We start from the raw sequence: 17,835 nt of genomic DNA, 5'->3' as shown, positions 1-17,835 counted from the left end.
TTTGGGTCGCGCACGGAGATCTCTACCCGTTTTTTTGTTGTTACTAAGAGACTCCCCCTCATCCTCACTAACAATGGAGCCTCTAGTTTCAGTCAGGGTCCCTTCAGATGATTCATCATCACTCTCTGCCCCTGAACTCAAGGAGGCTTGAGTCTCAGTCTCTTGTAATTCTAAAAAAGCCTCTTTTGTGTCCTGAACTACCTGGCGGTGACGAACCTTATCTGTCAAAAGTGCTCCCCTCACTAATCTCCATAAGGAGAATGTCATAGGGGGTAAGGACTCAGCTCCCTCTTTTCGTAAAAGTCTATGAAGATCACGGCGAACCTCCTCCCAATCTGGAATATTTAAGTTTCCCCCAGTAATGAACCATGGACTGGCTCGCTCGATCGATTTTAGAAAGCCTTCTAGGGTTTTAGACTTGACTGCAGTCCCATGTTTTTTAAGTAACTTTTTTAGTTGATACTGCAATGATTCTAGCTTCCCGGAACTATTCCCCATAGTTTCTTAACCCGGTCCACTTACCTCGCTTTCACAATCTCGGTGGGACCTCCAATTGTCGCACCTGCTGTGCGGCCTGCATTCAAGAATGTAGCGAGGTGGTCGGGATAGATGACACAGAGACCGGTTGGTTGCTTTAAGAAAACTTTATGTTTCCCAAGTCAGCTTAGGAGGAGACCCCAGTCCGCTTAGGAGAGCTCTCAGGAGAAGTCTCAGGAGAAGTCTCTCTAAGAAAAAGGAGCTTTCCTTTTTTAAGGACTTCTGCCATTCATCTACATACCATTCTTTCCTCCTGGCTGGTGGTCTAATCTCCGGCCCCAGAATCGGGGAGACACCACAGGGAAACAGGAAGAGGCATCTAGCCGTAGGGGGTGTGAAAGGCATGGTATTTCAGTGAGCAAGCCCTATCTGAGCCCTAAAGCACTGAATTGTTTTCAGTAAACATTACATAGATGCCTGCTCCCAGGCCAAAGGGGAAGTGGGTTTCTGCTCAAGGTCTGGTGTCCCCACACAAAGCACCATTCGACAATAACGTAGCACGTTCCAAAGGGTCAGTGAGAGGCGACTTTATTCAGATATGCTAATGTTTTTATTATTTTCTTTAGTAAACCAAGCAATCTAGAAACATATTATTAAGTTTAATAGAACAAAATAAAATTCGAATGGAATAAACAAATATCTTTGAATTATTGTAGCCAGGACAGTCAAAGTCAAAAGACATGATCACTAAAAGTACCATGGTCCTACATTCTCAGAGAATTGGAAACAAGTATGGAAATGCGAATAGAAAGTATGTATTTACAAAGCATCAGATTTGGCTTATTCATTTTTAAAAACTATATATGATAAGTTGCTAATAATTAAAGGAAATGAGAAAGGGATATATTTTTACTCTTTTATATTTCTGTGATAGTCCTATAAGGCCAAAATAGTACTCTGACAGTTAATAGGAAAAAAGATCACATGAAATAAATGTAGAAGAATCCTACAGCATAATCTCTTGGAAGAATGTTGAAAACTTTTACTTCAAACTTGATATGTAAAGTAGGCTTTGTACTATAATCAACTCTATTGTTTATTATAATAGAAGCATTAAGTGAAAACTATAAACTTATAATTCTTTCATAATTATGTAAAAGTCAAAGTAAGTGAAGATATTATGAATAAAAGAGTATATGTTAGCTAGATAATAATACTTATATACTATTAATGATAAGGGCTTTCAAACAGGACAAAAAATATGAAAGTAAACAAAATATAACTACTTCTAGTATATAGTATCTAAATTTTAATAATGTCAAATAAATTTAATCAAAAATACAAGAAAGCTTAAAATTGAATTTATAAATTTTTACAGCTCCCTCATAATACCACATGTATAATTTCATAAGTGCTGTTAGCTAACATTTTAAGCACAAATTAATGCACTAATTGATAAAAGAGAGGTGGAGGGAATGACACATGTGGCATAAAAGTCAAAAGGCTACTAGGCTTAAGATGGGGGATGGAGAAGCAGAGGGAGGAAATTACAAAAACAAATTTTATTCGAAAAAAATCATAAACACTCAATTCTTTGTAAATTGATAGAAACTAAAATAAATATCATAAAACAACAAAAACTATCAAATAGATTTGGGTATAAATTCATGTATGAAATTGAGACTATGATTTTTACTGATATAGGAACACAAATTGTCAAACACAGACAAAACACTATTTATAAAATAGGTTGAGCTGGGCACAGTAGCACATGCCTATAATCCTGGTACTAGTGAGGCAGACTCAGGCAGATTTCTGGTAGTTTGAGACTAGTATGGCCTACATAAAGAGCTCCAGGTGATCCATGGGTACATAGAGGGATCCTTTTTAAAAAAAATCTAACAACAATAAAAAGAAAATAGGACAATGGTTCTCAATCTGTGGCGAAATCCCTTTGGAGGGATGAAGACCCTTTCACAGGGGTCTCCTAAGACTACCAGAAAACACAGATATTTACATTATAATTAGTAAGAGTAGCAAAATTATAGTTATGAAATAGCAATGAAAATAACTTTGTGGTTGGGTGCCACTACAACACAAGGACGTTTTTTAAAGGCTCACAGAATTAGGAAGGTTGAGAACCACGAAGTAGAACAACATGGGGGCAATTCTTCTAATACAGTAACTATAAACAGGTGTGTGTCTTAGGGTAACTATTGCTGAAATGAAATACCATGATCAAAGAAACTGGAGAGGAAAAGGGTTTATTTGGCTAAAGTTTCTACATCATAGTTCATCACCAAAGGAAGTCAGGACAGGAACTAAAGCAGTTCATGGACCTGGAGGCAGAAGCTGATGCAGAGGCCATGGATGGATGCTGCTTACTGGCTTGCTCTCTAGGGTTTGCTCAGCCTGCTTACTTATAGAATTGACCCTTCATCAACTGGCACACCTACACATTACTACTAAGCCACAACCTTTCCTTTTTTGTTCATCCCCAAGAACAAACATTAGTATCAATACCACAATATGAAACATTTTACAAACTAAAAATGTCCCATAGTTTCTACAAACTCAAACGCTTTAAAATTCAAATCTTAAAAAACCCAATGTCTTTTTAGAAATCTTAAAATCTCCTTAAAAATTCAGTCTCAGGTTTGGAGAGATTGTTCAGTGGTAAAGAGCACTAGGTGCTCTTCCATAAGACCCTGGTTCGGATCTCCAGCACCCACAAAGCAGCTCACAAGTATTACTCCAGTTCCACGTAATCTTACGCCTTTTTCTGGATTCTTCAGGTTCTGCATGTTCATGCCACACAGATACACATGCAGGAAAACACCCGTACACGTAAAATAAAATAATTAATTAAAAATTCAGTCTCTCAATTGTGGGATCCTATAAATTTGAAAATAAATTTTAGAATTCTTTTATTTCAAGAGGGAAGAATCAGTGCACAGTCACAATCGTAACAAAGCAAAACCACATTCCAACAGTGTAATTCAATGTTCAACATTTGGGATTCACTCTGGACCATCAGTGCTACTACAAGAGGCTTGGGTCGTTTTTCTAGCTCTGCTTTCTGCAGCACCCACAGATTGCCTTCTAGGCTTAGGCTGGCTCCACTCCACACATACTGCTGCTATTGGTGGTCATCGTATGGTACTGGCATCTCCAAAATACTGGAGTTTTCACCAGCAGACTTTCATTGTCTTTCTTCAGGGATTCCAATCGTGGAACATAGTACCAAGCCTTAGCTACTCTCCAAGACCCCCTTCATGCCTTCAAAATCTTAGCATTACCATGTCTGGCTGCCAACAGAAGGCACACCCCTGGCCACTTCTGGAACACAGCTTTTGTGTACTGCCCCTGAGGAAACACTTCCCAGAAGACTTCACTTCAGTGATTTGTGTCTTCTTAATCACAGGTGATTCTTCAACACCAGCTGAATAAGATCCATTATCCCAACAAAGCAAAGGTTTCTCATAGTGTTTCTGGTGTCTTGCTAATCATACCTGATTATTCAGCTCCAAATGACTAGAATCCATAGATTCTTGACATAAATGGCTCAGTAGAGTATTTGCTTCCCTCTGAAACTACGTAAGTCATCTTTCCACTGTCTGCACTGTTCTCAACATTCTTATCTTTGAAGTTCCAACAGAAAAACCCACTGAGATTTCAATACTCAAAGACTCTTCTAGCCCAAAGTCCAAAAGTTCTACCACAACCCTGCTCAAAACATAGCCAGGTTTGTCACAGTAAAACTCCACTCCTGGTATCAACTTGTGTTTGTTAGGGTTACAATTACTGTAATGAAACACGACAACCGCAACCAAGAAAAGTTGGGAAGAAAATGATTTATCTAGCTTATGCTTCCATATCACAGTTCATAATCAAAAAAGTCAAGAGAAGAACTCAATTCAGGAGGCAAGAACTAATGTAGAAGTCAGAGAAGAGTTCTAATTACTGGCTTGCTCTCTATGGCTTGAACAACTTGCTTTCTTATAGAACCCAGAGCCAACAACACAGGAATAGAACCACCCGCAATGCACTGGACCCTCCCATAAAAATTGCTAACTAAGAAAATACCCTCTTTTGCTTGTGTTCAGTGGAATCTTATGGAAGCATTTTCTTAATTGAGGCTCCTTCCTCTGACTTGAGTTTAGACTATGTCAAGTTGGCATAAAACCATTCAGCACTCTCTGCCTCTCTCTGTCGCTGTATCTCTCTGTCTATCTCTGTCTCTGTCTCTCTCTTACTCGCTCTGTGTGTGCACGTGTGTGTGTGTGTGTGTGTGTGTGTGTGTGTGTTGGGGTTTCCAGTTTCTTCATGTGAGCACTTAGTGCTATGAACTTTCCTCTTAGCACTGCTTTCAGAGTGTTCCAATAGTTTGGGTATGTTGTGTCTTCATTCTCATTGAATTCCAGGAAGTCTTTAATTTCCTTTTTTATTTCTTACTTTACCCAGGGATGGTGCAATTGTGCATTGCTTAATTTCCATGAGTTTGTAGGGTTTCTGCGATTTGTGTTATTGTTGAATTCTAATTTTAATGCATGGTGGTCTGATAAGATACAGGGGGTTATTCCAATTTTTTGTATCTGTGGAGGTTTGCTATGTTTCCTATTATGTGTTCAGTTTTAAAGAAGGTTCCATGTGGCGCCGAAAAGAAGGTATATCCTTTTGTGTTTGGGTGGAATGTTCTATATATGTCTGTTAAACCCAGTTGGATCATGACTTCTATTAGTTCTTTTGCTTCTTTGTTAAGTTTCTGTCTGGAGCTCCTGTCTAGCAGTGAGAGTGGAGTGCTGAAGTCTGCTACTACTAGTGTGTGAGATTTTATGTATGATTTGAGCTTTAGTAATGATTTTTTTCACGAATGTGGTTTCCTTTGTATTTGGTGCATAGATATTCAAAATTGAGACTTCATCTTGATGGACTTTTCCCTTGATGAATATGAAATGTCCTTCTTCATCTCTTTTGATCCATTGTAATTTGTAGTCTAGTTTTTCTAGATATTAGGATTGCTAAACCTGCTTGTTTCTTGGGTCGTTTGATTGGAAAATTTTTCCCAACCCTTTACTCTGAGGTAACGTCTGTCTTTGATGATGAGATGTGCTTCTTTTATGCAGCAGAAGGATGGGTTTTATCTTCGTATGCATTCTGCTAGTCTGTGTCTTTTTATAGGCAACTGGAGACCATTGACATTGAAGGATATTAATGACCATTGATTGATGATTCTTGTTTGTGCTTGATTTCTTGGTAGTGAAGTTGTTTTGTGTAGGTTCTCCTCCCTTTTTCTTTTGGTGTTTGGTAAATTGGGACTATCTATTGCCTGTGTCTTTGTGAGTGTAGTTGTCTTCATTGGGTCTAGGTTTTCCTTCTACCACTTTGTGTAGAGCTGGATTCATGGATACATATTGTTTAAATATGGATTTTTCATGGCAAGATTCTGAGAGCCACACAGGGCTTTTTCAAACAAATATTTTGTCTGGCCTCCCTACTAACCTATGAGGATGGGACCTTGTGCAAAAATGGGAGTGGTGCTCACCACCCATGTGTCAAGGTCCAAAAGAAGGGCCCCCAAATGATGCATTGGATAGGCTGGATTCCAGGGAGGGGACTAGGTAAACTAGGACAGGGAGATGTTTGTCTGGTGGCATCCCTCCCTTTGGATACAAGGCCTCCGGGGGATAGGAAGGGTTTTGGTCATTTTTAATGAGGATCACTGACCTGGTTCCTCCCCAATTATGACTATATATGGGTATGATTCACTGTGTCTTCACTGAACTGCTCACAAGAGTATAGAAATATTGAACTGTTTCTTTTAGAATGGAAAATAATTTAAGTCCTACCTCATGTTTCCGTTTGAAAATTGCTAAGTCTTTGGCTGGACTTCTTTGTCTTCTCATATGTATCCCTTAGATATAGATACAAAACTCTCTGGAAATGCCAGTCCTATATGCTTGAAATGAATGGTGCTGCAGATCATGAGCTTTCTGCCTAGACTGTAGGTTACAGAGGCTACTAGAAATAAGTACATATTGGAGTACGACTGTTAGATGTGTCATTCTCAGTGAGTTGATATTCCATTACTCGCTCATAAATGTCTCCTTACTGTACCCTAGCTTGTTAAATAATGTTCCCTGGGAAAGAATGTATTTATTATGATGCCAAATATTTCTTTAGGTAAAACATTTACAGAAAATAACTTTAGATCTTAGATAATCCTAGATAGCAACACTTACATCAGGAAAGAATCACAAATTCCTATAGTGCCTCTTTTAGGTAGCATTAGTCTTCAGAAAATAATTCTCTGAAAGATATCTTTTCTACCAGAAAGAAACTGAGCATGGGAGATTTGGCCTTTTTTGAGCTTTTATGACATTATATTTCTCAGAACATATATATAAACTTCATTCATAGTGTGTAACACACACACTGTTCTTATTATCCTGATATAAGATTGTTAGACAATTTATTATTAAATAATCATTCTCAAGCGATGGGGCTATCTTCTGTATATGTTTCTCTTATTGGTTGATTAATATAGCACTGTAGCCAATGAGGAAGGATGATAGGTGAGAAAAGCAGACAAGGATGATTTTGGGAAATGTAGGCAGTGTCACTTACCATGTAGGATGGGAGAGGACTAACAGGTTCAGACTCATTCTCGGGTAAGGTAAGACCACATGGAAATACTTAGATTAATAGAAATGGGTTAATAATTAAGACAGAGCTAGCCAAATAAGAAATAATAGTCACCAACCAAGAGTGTCATAATAAATATACTGTTCTTGTGCTGCTTTGGAGCAGAGAAGGGCAGAGGGACAAGACAGGCCAGAAACATTCATGCTATACAATGGTGCCCACTTCCTTGTAAACTTGACAAAATCTTAAAAAGGGATTTTAGAAACAAAAAACAGAGACAAGAATGTCTTCTTGGTAGCAGCCTTTTCTCAGGTGTGCTCTGTTTTGATAGAGATAAGCTCCATTTAGGGAGGTTTCCTGACACAACATAAATGGAATATCTGCATGGCTCTTTTTACATGCCCTGCTCACAATTGAATGATGTGTATGAGCATCTAGAAATGGCAGAGACCACGTCTACCCGTCAGCAGCATGCTGCTTAATGGCAGAATAGACCAAGGTGGTAAGCACAGTTCCCAGTGCTGGTGGTAAAATTATTTGCACCATGTTGGAAATTCAGCAGCTAAAATAACCAGAACTTTAATTTCATTTTAACTTTGCCACTTTGTCTAGCAGAAAATGGTAAAGATTTACAGTAAAGACAGTTATAGAAGAAGACAAACTTCTGAAAGTTTTGTAGTGTGTTTAACTATATACATAGCATTGTGATAGAAAAAGGATCAGGATTGTGTTTTAAAAAAGGAAATACAGTAACTGGGTGTTGTGGCACACATCTTTAATCCTAGCACTTGGGAGGCAGAGGCATACAGATCTCTTTGATTGCAAGATCATCCTGGATTACAGAATAAATTCTATGACAGACAATATTTACACAGAGAAACCATGTCTCAAAACACAAAACAACAACAAAAATATATGTAAAAGAAATACAGTAAGTAAATAAAATAATAATGTAAAATAATTTTTAAAACCACATAATGATGGAAAGTACTCAGACAGTCTGAATACTTGATGCTATTGTGTTTCTTTAAATTTTTCAGTTGCTGACAAAACAGCAACAGCTGCTAAATGATATTTGATTAGAAATGATGCTGGATTAGTCCATCTTATATATTTTAAAATGATGTATCTTCAAAATTTAAGTTCAAGGACAGGTTACATTGGTAAAGAGATTTCTTTCTTCTTTCCACAGAAAATGAAAATCTGCAGATGGCTTCCAAAGTAATATGGATTGATCAAGGAAGACCCCCTGAAATAATGACCCAGGTGTTAAAACATCCAAAAACAGTTGAGATGATGTAGTCACAGACCACTACAGCCAGGATTTCTGCATCTTCTTATGTTCCCAAGACAGTACTCCCAAACAGCAGGAAGAAGTTTGCAAAGAGCGATACGCACATTCCCAAATACTATTTATTTATTTACTTTTCTCGTATTTTTCTTTTAACTTTTACACATGTCACTCTCAGTTCACTCTCATGCCCCTGCTCCCCCAACCCCCAATCCTCACAACCCCTCACCCCACTCCACCTCCCTCCACTCCCCAGGGAGGGCAAGGGTTTCCATGAGGGATTTTCAGAGTCTGTCAGGTCATCCCAGGAAGGGCCTAGATTTTTCCCCATGTCTAGGCTGAGAGAGCATCCCTCCAAGCGGTATGGGTTCTCAGAGTCCATCTGTATGCCAGGAATAAATACTGCTCTACTCTCCAAGGTCCCATAGATTGCCAAGGCCTCCTCTCTGTCACCCAAGTTCGGGGGAGGGATGTGTGGATCAGTCCCTTGCTGGCCCCTCAATCTTCAGTCTGGGGTCCAGGTGTTCCCACTTGTTTAGGTCAACTGCTTCTTTGGGTTTTGCCAGCCTGATCTTGAGTAATTGGGTCTTCACTCCTCTTTGCAACTGGGTTCCAGGATTTCAATTCGGTTCACGGCTGTGGGTGTCTGCCTCTGCCTCCATCAGCCACTGGGTGAGAGTTCTAGGATGGCATATAAGGTAGTCATCATTCTCATTATCAAGGCAGGGCATTTAAGGTAGCCTTAATGCCAGTTGGTGTCATTCTTGTAGATCTGTGGAGATCACACTAGTGCCAGAACTCTCCTCTGACTTATAATGGCTCCCTCTTTTATGGTATCTCCCATCCTTCTCTCCTCTATTCTTACCCTGGCTCAACCTTCCTGTTCTCCCATGTCCTCCGCTCCCCTCCTCTTTTCCCTCTCTCTTTCTACCATGTCTTTCTTCCCTCCCCTTCTCCCCCACAAATCCAACTAGTAGATCTAATCCCACAAAACTCCGGGTTACCATGAATATCTCTCTTAGGGTCCTCCCTGCATCCATACTCTCTTGCGGTGGGATACTGGCCTGGCAGTGCCATGCTCCCTGTCTAAAATACATGTATGAGTTAGTACATACCATGTTTGTCTTTTTATGATGGGGTTACCTCACTCAGGATGGTTTCTTCTAGTGTCATCCATTTGCCTGCAAATTTCAAGATTCTATTTTTTTTTCTTCTGAGTAGTATTCTAGTATTCCAGTGTCTTCCAATTCTTGCTCTGTGCATAAGGTGAGTGCCGGCCCTGCTCTGAGTCCCAACTCCCTACACTCCCCAAATATTATTTATGAATATTTGTTTTCATTCCATTTGGGTTGGTTATAAATGGTTAAAGATCACAAACAATCTCTTTCTAAAGAAATAAAAGGGATTGCGATATAGAAATGAATAGTTTGTATTGGAATGAATTTTCATTTATTTACATAATTTAAGGCCAATTTTGCCATATGAACTATTTCCCTACATTTCTAGATATTGTGCATATATAGGTCGTTTAAAAATGTAATGTATAATTAAGTACAGATTTTAGATAGTTATATATAATAGCCAAAACTGATAATTAGGTTAGTTAGGTTTTCTAGATACTTACTTGATATATTTCAATTGGATAGGAATTCTTGAGACCTTTCAAAGAAATACAGAATAAGGAATTTAAAATTGTTTAGAGGGTTTTTTCATGACAATGAGACACAAGAAGCCCTGGCCATACCAATAACATTCTGAGAGGAAGATGGGCACGGAAAACCTCTTGCAAACTTGCTACAATGAGTATCTGGTAAGCAAGTTAGGATCACTTTTCACTACAGTTTCTTCTGATTACAGCAGGGATGGCTCAGTGGTACAGAAAACTGTTGGGACAGTACTTACCGCCACAAATTGTGGTCTGTGATATATTAAATTTTCTGATGACAAGGACAAGAAAACCTTTAGTACAGCAAAGTAAAAACAAATCACAGAGTATTTAATCTCCAATTCTGCTTTGAATACTTCAATACAGTGTCGTTTTATAATCTGAGAAACTTTGGAATGGTGAAAAATAAAATTAAGAAACCAAAAAGTCTAATTAGAACTGGGAAAATATGTGCTACAGACAAAAACCTGTCCAATCCTACTACATAGCACCTGTGTAGTCTTTGGATAAGTCAAAAGAACCAGAAGCCTTCACTTGTTGACTCAGAAGCAGGTTTGGCAAATGAAGCAACATAAAGAAAATGTGTTGATTCTAGAACACATGTCACGTTGTCAAAAATACTGTGTATTTAATGAATAGAAATTGATTTTAATATTATTTTGACACCTACACCCATTTTCCTGAGTTTTGTCATTGTTACCTAGAATATTCAGAAGATGCAAATCTATAAGGGAAAGAATACAAAATTAGAAAAGAAATGTGTTTCAAATAAAAGTCATTATATTTGTGCCCTCTACACGGAAAATCCTTCTGCTTTGTGAGGAAAAAACAAAGCATGAACAGGGAATTGGTTTACATTTCTATGTACCCTAGATTCACAGTATTTTTCAGAGAGAAAACACTCAATTCAAATTTGTTGAATAAATGAGACAGAAAGCAAAATTTATTAATATTTATTAACACTTTCCTGTTTTCTTGCATGAGCTTAACAAATAAAGGTATGCAGCATTTAATGTTAGATAATGCACTGTACAATTTAAAGGAATCCTAAAAGATTGCATAGTTTTCCCACATTTTTGAACAAATATAATGGAAAACGAAGGCATGACCATCTTTCCTCCCAGACTCTAAAACTAATAATCCTTCTATTTCAGGGATTAACATTTATCTACCCCCAACAAAGCAGTGAATGAAACACCAAGTCAGCATGTTCTGTTTCAGTTGAGAGAGGGAGAAGGAGGACTTGGCCAAGAAAGGAGGAAGAGGAGAAAGAGGAAGTAATATAAATGGAAGGCATGTCTTCCTTCCTTTCATCCTTTTCCCTTTCTTCTTTTTTCTCCTCCTTTCCCTCCCTCCCTTTTATTTCTCAGTTCTACTCCACATTCTCAGTAAAATCGGTTTCTGCTTCCTCTTCCCTTTCCTCCTCCCTTTCCTCCTCCCTTTCTTCCATCTCTTCTTCCACCACTTCCACGATCACCAGCTCCTCCTCTTCATTATCACCTTCCGTTTCTTCATATATTTCTAGAACTTCATCCACACCCTCTTCCATGTCATCCACCGGAATCAGTAAAATCAGGGAGTTCTGTGATTTATGGGGGTCCAGAAAATCTTCAAGGTCGAGGTATGGACAACTTCCGTAGTGAATCATGATGACCCTTACTGGAGGCAGTAGGCAGAAATATGGGTGAAGCGATCCTAAATGCCTGGGGGAGGGAGAAGTGGAGTAAATGGCCTGAGATGAAAAATTTACATCTGAATATTCGGACGAAAGCCACCTTGCAGAATTTCTCTGGGGTAAATTATATACAAAGCAGTACCCATATTTATAGATATGCCTAAATCTTCCCCCAACTCTGAAGGCTCTCGGTTCTTCTTGGTCTATGGCATGGAAAGTTTCTAAGAGTCACAGGTAGAGAATACCTGCAGTTAAACAGTATTTGCCAGACAAAACAAAGCAGGTTTACACTTGAAATCAAACTTCCTGGGATTTCTTGTGAAAAATCAGCACATAAATCAATCCAGTCCAAATTCTACCACGTATGGAGGAGGGTGTTCTTGAGTTCTCTGTCTGAGGAGCTTTGAGAGATTGATGGCTGCGAGGGCAAGGAGGGTCTGTTTTATTCAGGATTGCTATTCCTAAAAGGGTCCCAACACCAACAGATCATCCCACACCTAGGCACATGCAAGCAGCACTAAGTATACTCAGTTCAAAAAGACCACATGTGGATGAGAAGAAAAGGTGGTGAATGGGGAGATGGGAAGAAAACAGAATATGGACTGTATTTGACCAATGCACACTTTAGACCGGCACAAAATTTTAGAAAATAAAAATTCATATTTGTGAGGTAGTGAAATAAAAAGGTAGAGTGCGTGGAATACCATCTCTAAACAAACCTGTCAGGGTCTGTCTGGGATACATTAAGGACTGGCTACATATTGTCGAGAATCTGACCTTTCTAAGTCAGAGGTGGATTTATTCCTCATGGTGCCGTCAGACCTGACACTTGCCCTTCTGCTGCATTTGGACATGTCTCTTCATTATAAGCCTTCACTTGTTTTGTGACATTAAAAAGGAAGTGAGGGTGAATACCTCACTGTGACTCCCATGGTCTTTAAGAGCTGACAGCAAGGCAAGGTAGAGCAGGAGACACCTTCATTTCCAGAAAGGGGAATTATGCCCTCTGCTTCAGGGTTTTTCTTAGATCCTGTTAGAACCTGGGACTCCTCTCTCTGCTGCTAGAGATACTGTCCCCACTTCAGTATCAAATATTCACTACCCTGAGAACACACATAACAATGAGGAGTTGGAATGTCTGACCAGTACTGCCTGTCCCTCCCGAACAGACAGCAGAGGGTGGATCCTGTCTGGTCCACAGTGTGCTTACCCTGAGTTTTCCCTCACACTGTTCATCTTTACTCTTTGCAGGTCTGAACCATGGAATGTTGATAGGATGTCTAATAAGACACAATCTCACCTTTCTAAGTGATCTCCTCACTGTTAAAGAAAGTGATAGTGTATCACAACTTGTTTCATTTTACTAGGTCCTTCAATGGCTGAGAACAGAAGACATCTGTACTCTTTAGACCCATTACTTGAGATATTTTAGTACTCACCTAGGTCCTTAACATGCAAGGTATCTTCTCTACTGAATTGGCATCACAATTTCAAGAGTCTCTAAAGAAAAATACAAAGAGATTCCTTAGGAAGCGATGTTCTGTGTAGGACTAGATCCCATCTAGTCAGCTGGAGGACTGCCCTTATATATCTATCATGATATATATTTTTAGTCTTGGCTTTTCCCCCACATTTCATTGTCACTTGAATATCAGACCTTACTTTTGGAGGAGATATGAATACTTTCCATCTGACCATTTTTGTCCATATTGTGTGAGACTCATTTTATATGGTTTGGAGTCTTTTTGGTGACTTAACCATACCATGAATCTTTACAGATCCTAGAAATCTTCCCTCTGCTCATGTGACATAAGGTAACCAAAGTGTTCTTCTATCTCACCGGATATTTTAGAAAATAGTAAAATGTATGAAATGTAGTAATTCTCTTAACAAAGTCAGGTATTCTGTGCAAAAAGAAATCTCAGTACATTCCTCTTCAGTGTTGCTAAATCTTGTCATAGTCTGACATGATTATCTAAGTCCTCACCTTCTTGAACTACTTACTGAAGTAGTGGCTTCTCATTCAATCTTGCCATCCTAGTCTGTGTCTTCATAGGGATGAAAACATTAAGCAGACACAATCTGTATGATCCTATTTTTCTAATGTAAAGAGTAAAGTTGGAGTGAATGTCCTCTGTCCATTCCTCCAGGGGTCACTAATTTGACCACACAGAGAAACACACTTACCTAACATAGCTCCTGTTTAGGCTGTCAGACTCTCAGAACAACATCCTCTCTTCATGATTGTCAGAAGCGTCTGAATAGATCTGGGGTCTACTCTCTCTATGACTTCCTTCCACTAAAGACAGGGGTTGAACCTAATATTTCATCTTACCCCAGTCAGAATGGCTAAGATCAAACTACAACAAGTCAATTGACAACAATTGACTGTAGAGAAGTATTTGTTGCAAGGGAAACTTCATTCACTGTTTGTGGGACTGCAAATTAGTATATCCACAGGTAAAGTAAGTGTGGAGAATTCTCAAAAACTTAAAACAAAGGAAAACAAACCAAAACCTACCATGGCACACTTTGACATATGCCTAAAGGAGTTGACATTGTATTCCTTAGATATTTGCGCAGCGGTGGTCATTGCTACTCTGACTGTGCTTATTTTATTGAATTGGGTTTTTTAAATTTCATTTATTTTATGTGCATGAATGCTTTGCCTACAAATATGTATACTGCCTGCTTACAACTTCAGGAGCTCCATGGGGGTCAGAAGACAGAAAAAGATCTCCTAAGACAGTTGTGTGCTGACTTGTGGGTGCTGTGAAAAAAACCTAGGTCCTCTTACATTAGGAACAAGTACCCTTCACCACTGGCACACCACTCCATCACCATAACTCTAGCAGTAATAGGTACGTAATAGAAACAAATTTTGGTGTGTGTGTGTGTGTGTGTGTGTGTGTGTGTGTGTGTGTGTGTGTGTGTTCAGGGCCAAAGTGATTAGTTACAAAATCATGGGTATACAAGATGTCCTAGGAAGACTGTACTTATATATTTAGGAAAGTATATGATGCAATAATTTAAATAATGGAGGGCAGGGACCAAGAAATTGAGAGAGAACTGTGTGTGTGCACATTTGGTGTTAGAGGGAATAAAAGTAAGGGGAATTGATGTAATTATATTTATGTTTGAAATGTGAATACAGTTTCACCTGCCTGAGTAACTTAAATGAGGAAATGGAAAATTATCTGGGAACTCCAGAGAATGATTCTTTGAGAAGGTATGTCACCAAGGTAGGTCAGAATCTAATCCCCTCTCAAAGGAAACAAATAAAAAAATAAACATCCTTACCTCCTTCTGACCACAAAATTGAATCCAAATTGAATCCAAGGAACAGCAGAGGGCTTGCTGTCTGGCCGTGCTACAAGTGACTGCTGGATGAGATAAGAGTAGATCTCGGTGGAGGGGAAGTTCAAAGTTATCACTTGGCATCATTTCTTTCTCTGCCCAGAATCTCGACATCCATGACTCTCCTCCCACACAACCCACTTCCTTTAATTTGCTAAGACTGTGAGATTTCCCTCAGTTATCCTCCACCTGAACCTAAGAAAACCTCATCAAATGATGTGACTGACTGTGATGACCCAGGTGGAGAGCCTCACTCTCCTTGGTGAGTGAGTAGGGGGTGGGTTGGAGGGGTCCCTGGGAAGCATGGGAAGATGGGAGCTGGGAGCCTGAGGGGATGGGACCTTTTATATGTAAAATAAGATTGTCTCTAAATTTGAGAAAAACACCCACTACAGGTTATCACAAAATTGGACCTGTGACTTGGGTAGCTGCCTGGGAAGCCCAGACTCTAGTGCCCCATTTCTATTGCAGATTGGAAGACTAATTCTGCTTAGTCAGGATTCCCCTCACTCTTCCCTCTTCTGTAATCAGTATTCTACATGATAAAATCAAGAAATTCTTTCCTGTTGGCTGGCCTTCCAAACCCAGTCACAAAATGATTCACCATCCTCAGACTCCCAAAATGACACGGGGCAGGCAATGCAAGACAACACAGTTACACACACAGATACAAAGACACACACACACACACACACACACACACACACACACACACACACACACACACGAAGCTCTGGGGCTACATTTAACGCTCTGTCTCTTCACCCAGATCCAATAGGAGGCACCAATACCATACCTGCAGACCTCCAGTCAGTACTGCATATGCCAGAAGTCACTTGGTGACTGACAAAGCACCGTGTCACAAGATTCCTCACTACCTGACTTCATTATAGCGACACAATGTCACTGGGAAACGAGGACAGGCTGCACCAGTCACGGGCCATGCCCTGAACCTGTACAGCAGGGACTCTAGCTCTAGGCTACAAAGGAGGACTGAAAGGCTCCTCCTCATCCCCCACTATTCCCTTGTGCCTCTTCCCTCTCCCCCAGTAGTATCGTACTGAAAGGGCAGGAGTTCCAGAACTTGTCACTAGCTGACTGTCCTCCTACCCCACTCACAAAAAGCCTCAGCATATTCTTACTGCCACAATGGCCCTAGACAGCCACACAAATCGCGCAGTCGCTAACGATTCACTGAGATAACTGTGTGGGCAGCCCTGACTCTAATGCTCCCTGCCAGTTTCTATGGAGGAAAATTCCCCTCCCACTTCCTATTTGTCCTCTGCTCAGTATTGCAGAAACGAAGACAGTCCAGAAATTCATGAAGCTTTGTGGCCACCCAACAGCCAACTCACTCACAGAAGGATTCACTGTCCTAGGACTCAAAAAATGGCAAAGGGAGGCCACTAGGAGACTGCTCCAGTCACCTCTGCCACGCCCCGCCACCCTACATACCCTGGGTAAGTAGGGGCATCTCACACTCTTGTGTCCCCTAGCTGTGGGGCTACATGGAAGGCTCTGTCTCCTCACCCAGATCCAACAGGAGGCACCAACACGGTTCCTGCAGACCTCCAGTCAGTACTGAATAAGCCAGAAGTCACTCGGTGACTGACCAAGCGCCCAGTCACAAGATTCCTCACTACCTCACCTCATTATAACGACACAATGGCACTGGGAAAGCAGGACAGGCTGCACCAGTCACGGACCACGCTGTGGCTTATCCTCCTGGGCAGCCCTGAACGCTTTGTGCCAGCTGTTTTCAGGGGCTGAATTTTCCATCAGGCACAGTTCCATCTCAGTACTCCACAATGCGGAACATCCAGAATTTCTCACTTGCTAACTGACGTCTAACTCCATGCACAGGAAGCATCCAGACCCCTCACACTTGCCATGTGGAACCTAACCACTTCTGCAGTGGCAAATATCGCTGGAGCCACTCAATGCCAGCTCCATGCCCCCTCCCCGGGCCAGTGGGATGCCTCTCCTCTATTCCTGTGGTGCAAGAAAAGTCTCTCTTCCTCCACTGTGCCACACCCCTTGTCAGTTCAAAGTCACAAGCCCTGCCACCCAAACTAGGTTCCAGGCTTCTCCAGACGCCACACCCACACCTACACCCACACACTTGCCTAAAGAAGGAGATGGAGCTGAAGAAAAACAGCAAGCTGTAAACACTGCCAGAGGTTCCCGGTCAGAAAAATGGCGGAGGTCAGGCTCTAGCGCCCCCTCTTGGTTGTGAGAAGGACTTGAGCATGCTTACCTAGATGATTGGTCAAGTCTAGGGCCACGCCTTCTGCTAAGGTGAAGCCACACCCCTCTGAATCACGTGGTGGAGTTCTGGACCAAGGAATCTCTAGCAGTTCTCTGACATACAAGGGGTAGACATAGACAGGGTTCAAAATCGATGGTTTTCCCTCTGTGTGAACTGAAAGCACCTCCTTATTTCTGACCTGGTTCTAGACAAGGACTGGGATTCTGCCAGTTTATTTTGGATGTATTTCCTGCTGTGCCAACATTACCGAGACTTTCCCCATCTTCCTACCCACACATCTTCATGCTGTTTCTGCAGCACTTCTCAACAATATTTAAAAATATAATAAAAATCAAAACAAACAAGAAAAAAAAGCAAAACAGTAAGACGGAAAGAAGTACCAAAATAAAAGATCACAGGAAACATTGATTCTGTTTTGTGTTGGCCAACTATTCCTGGGCATCCAGCCTACCTTA

The 17,835-nt window shown here is 40.4% G+C and overlaps 1 long non-coding RNA gene across 1 annotated transcript; it reads right to left on the bottom strand.

Annotated features, from left to right (window-relative positions):
- Positions 1–11,374: 11,374 nt before the first annotated feature.
- LOC121139886 lies at positions 11,375–16,655 on the bottom strand. Its single transcript, XR_005876706.1, has 4 exons — positions 16,567–16,655; positions 15,055–15,137; positions 13,194–13,254; positions 11,375–11,782 (listed from the first exon to the last, which is right to left on the bottom strand). It is a non-coding gene; the product is annotated as an uncharacterized LOC121139886 (long non-coding RNA).
- Positions 16,656–17,835: the final 1,180 nt, after the last annotated feature.

The sequence above is a fragment of the Mesocricetus auratus genome, unplaced genomic scaffold, assembly GCF_017639785.1.
Source record: "Mesocricetus auratus isolate SY011 unplaced genomic scaffold, BCM_Maur_2.0 Super-Scaffold_100003, whole genome shotgun sequence".
Lineage (NCBI taxonomy): Eukaryota > Metazoa > Chordata > Mammalia > Rodentia > Cricetidae > Mesocricetus > Mesocricetus auratus.
The sequence above is the reverse complement of the archived record's forward strand: the minus strand, read 5'-3'. Positions and strand labels throughout refer to the sequence as shown.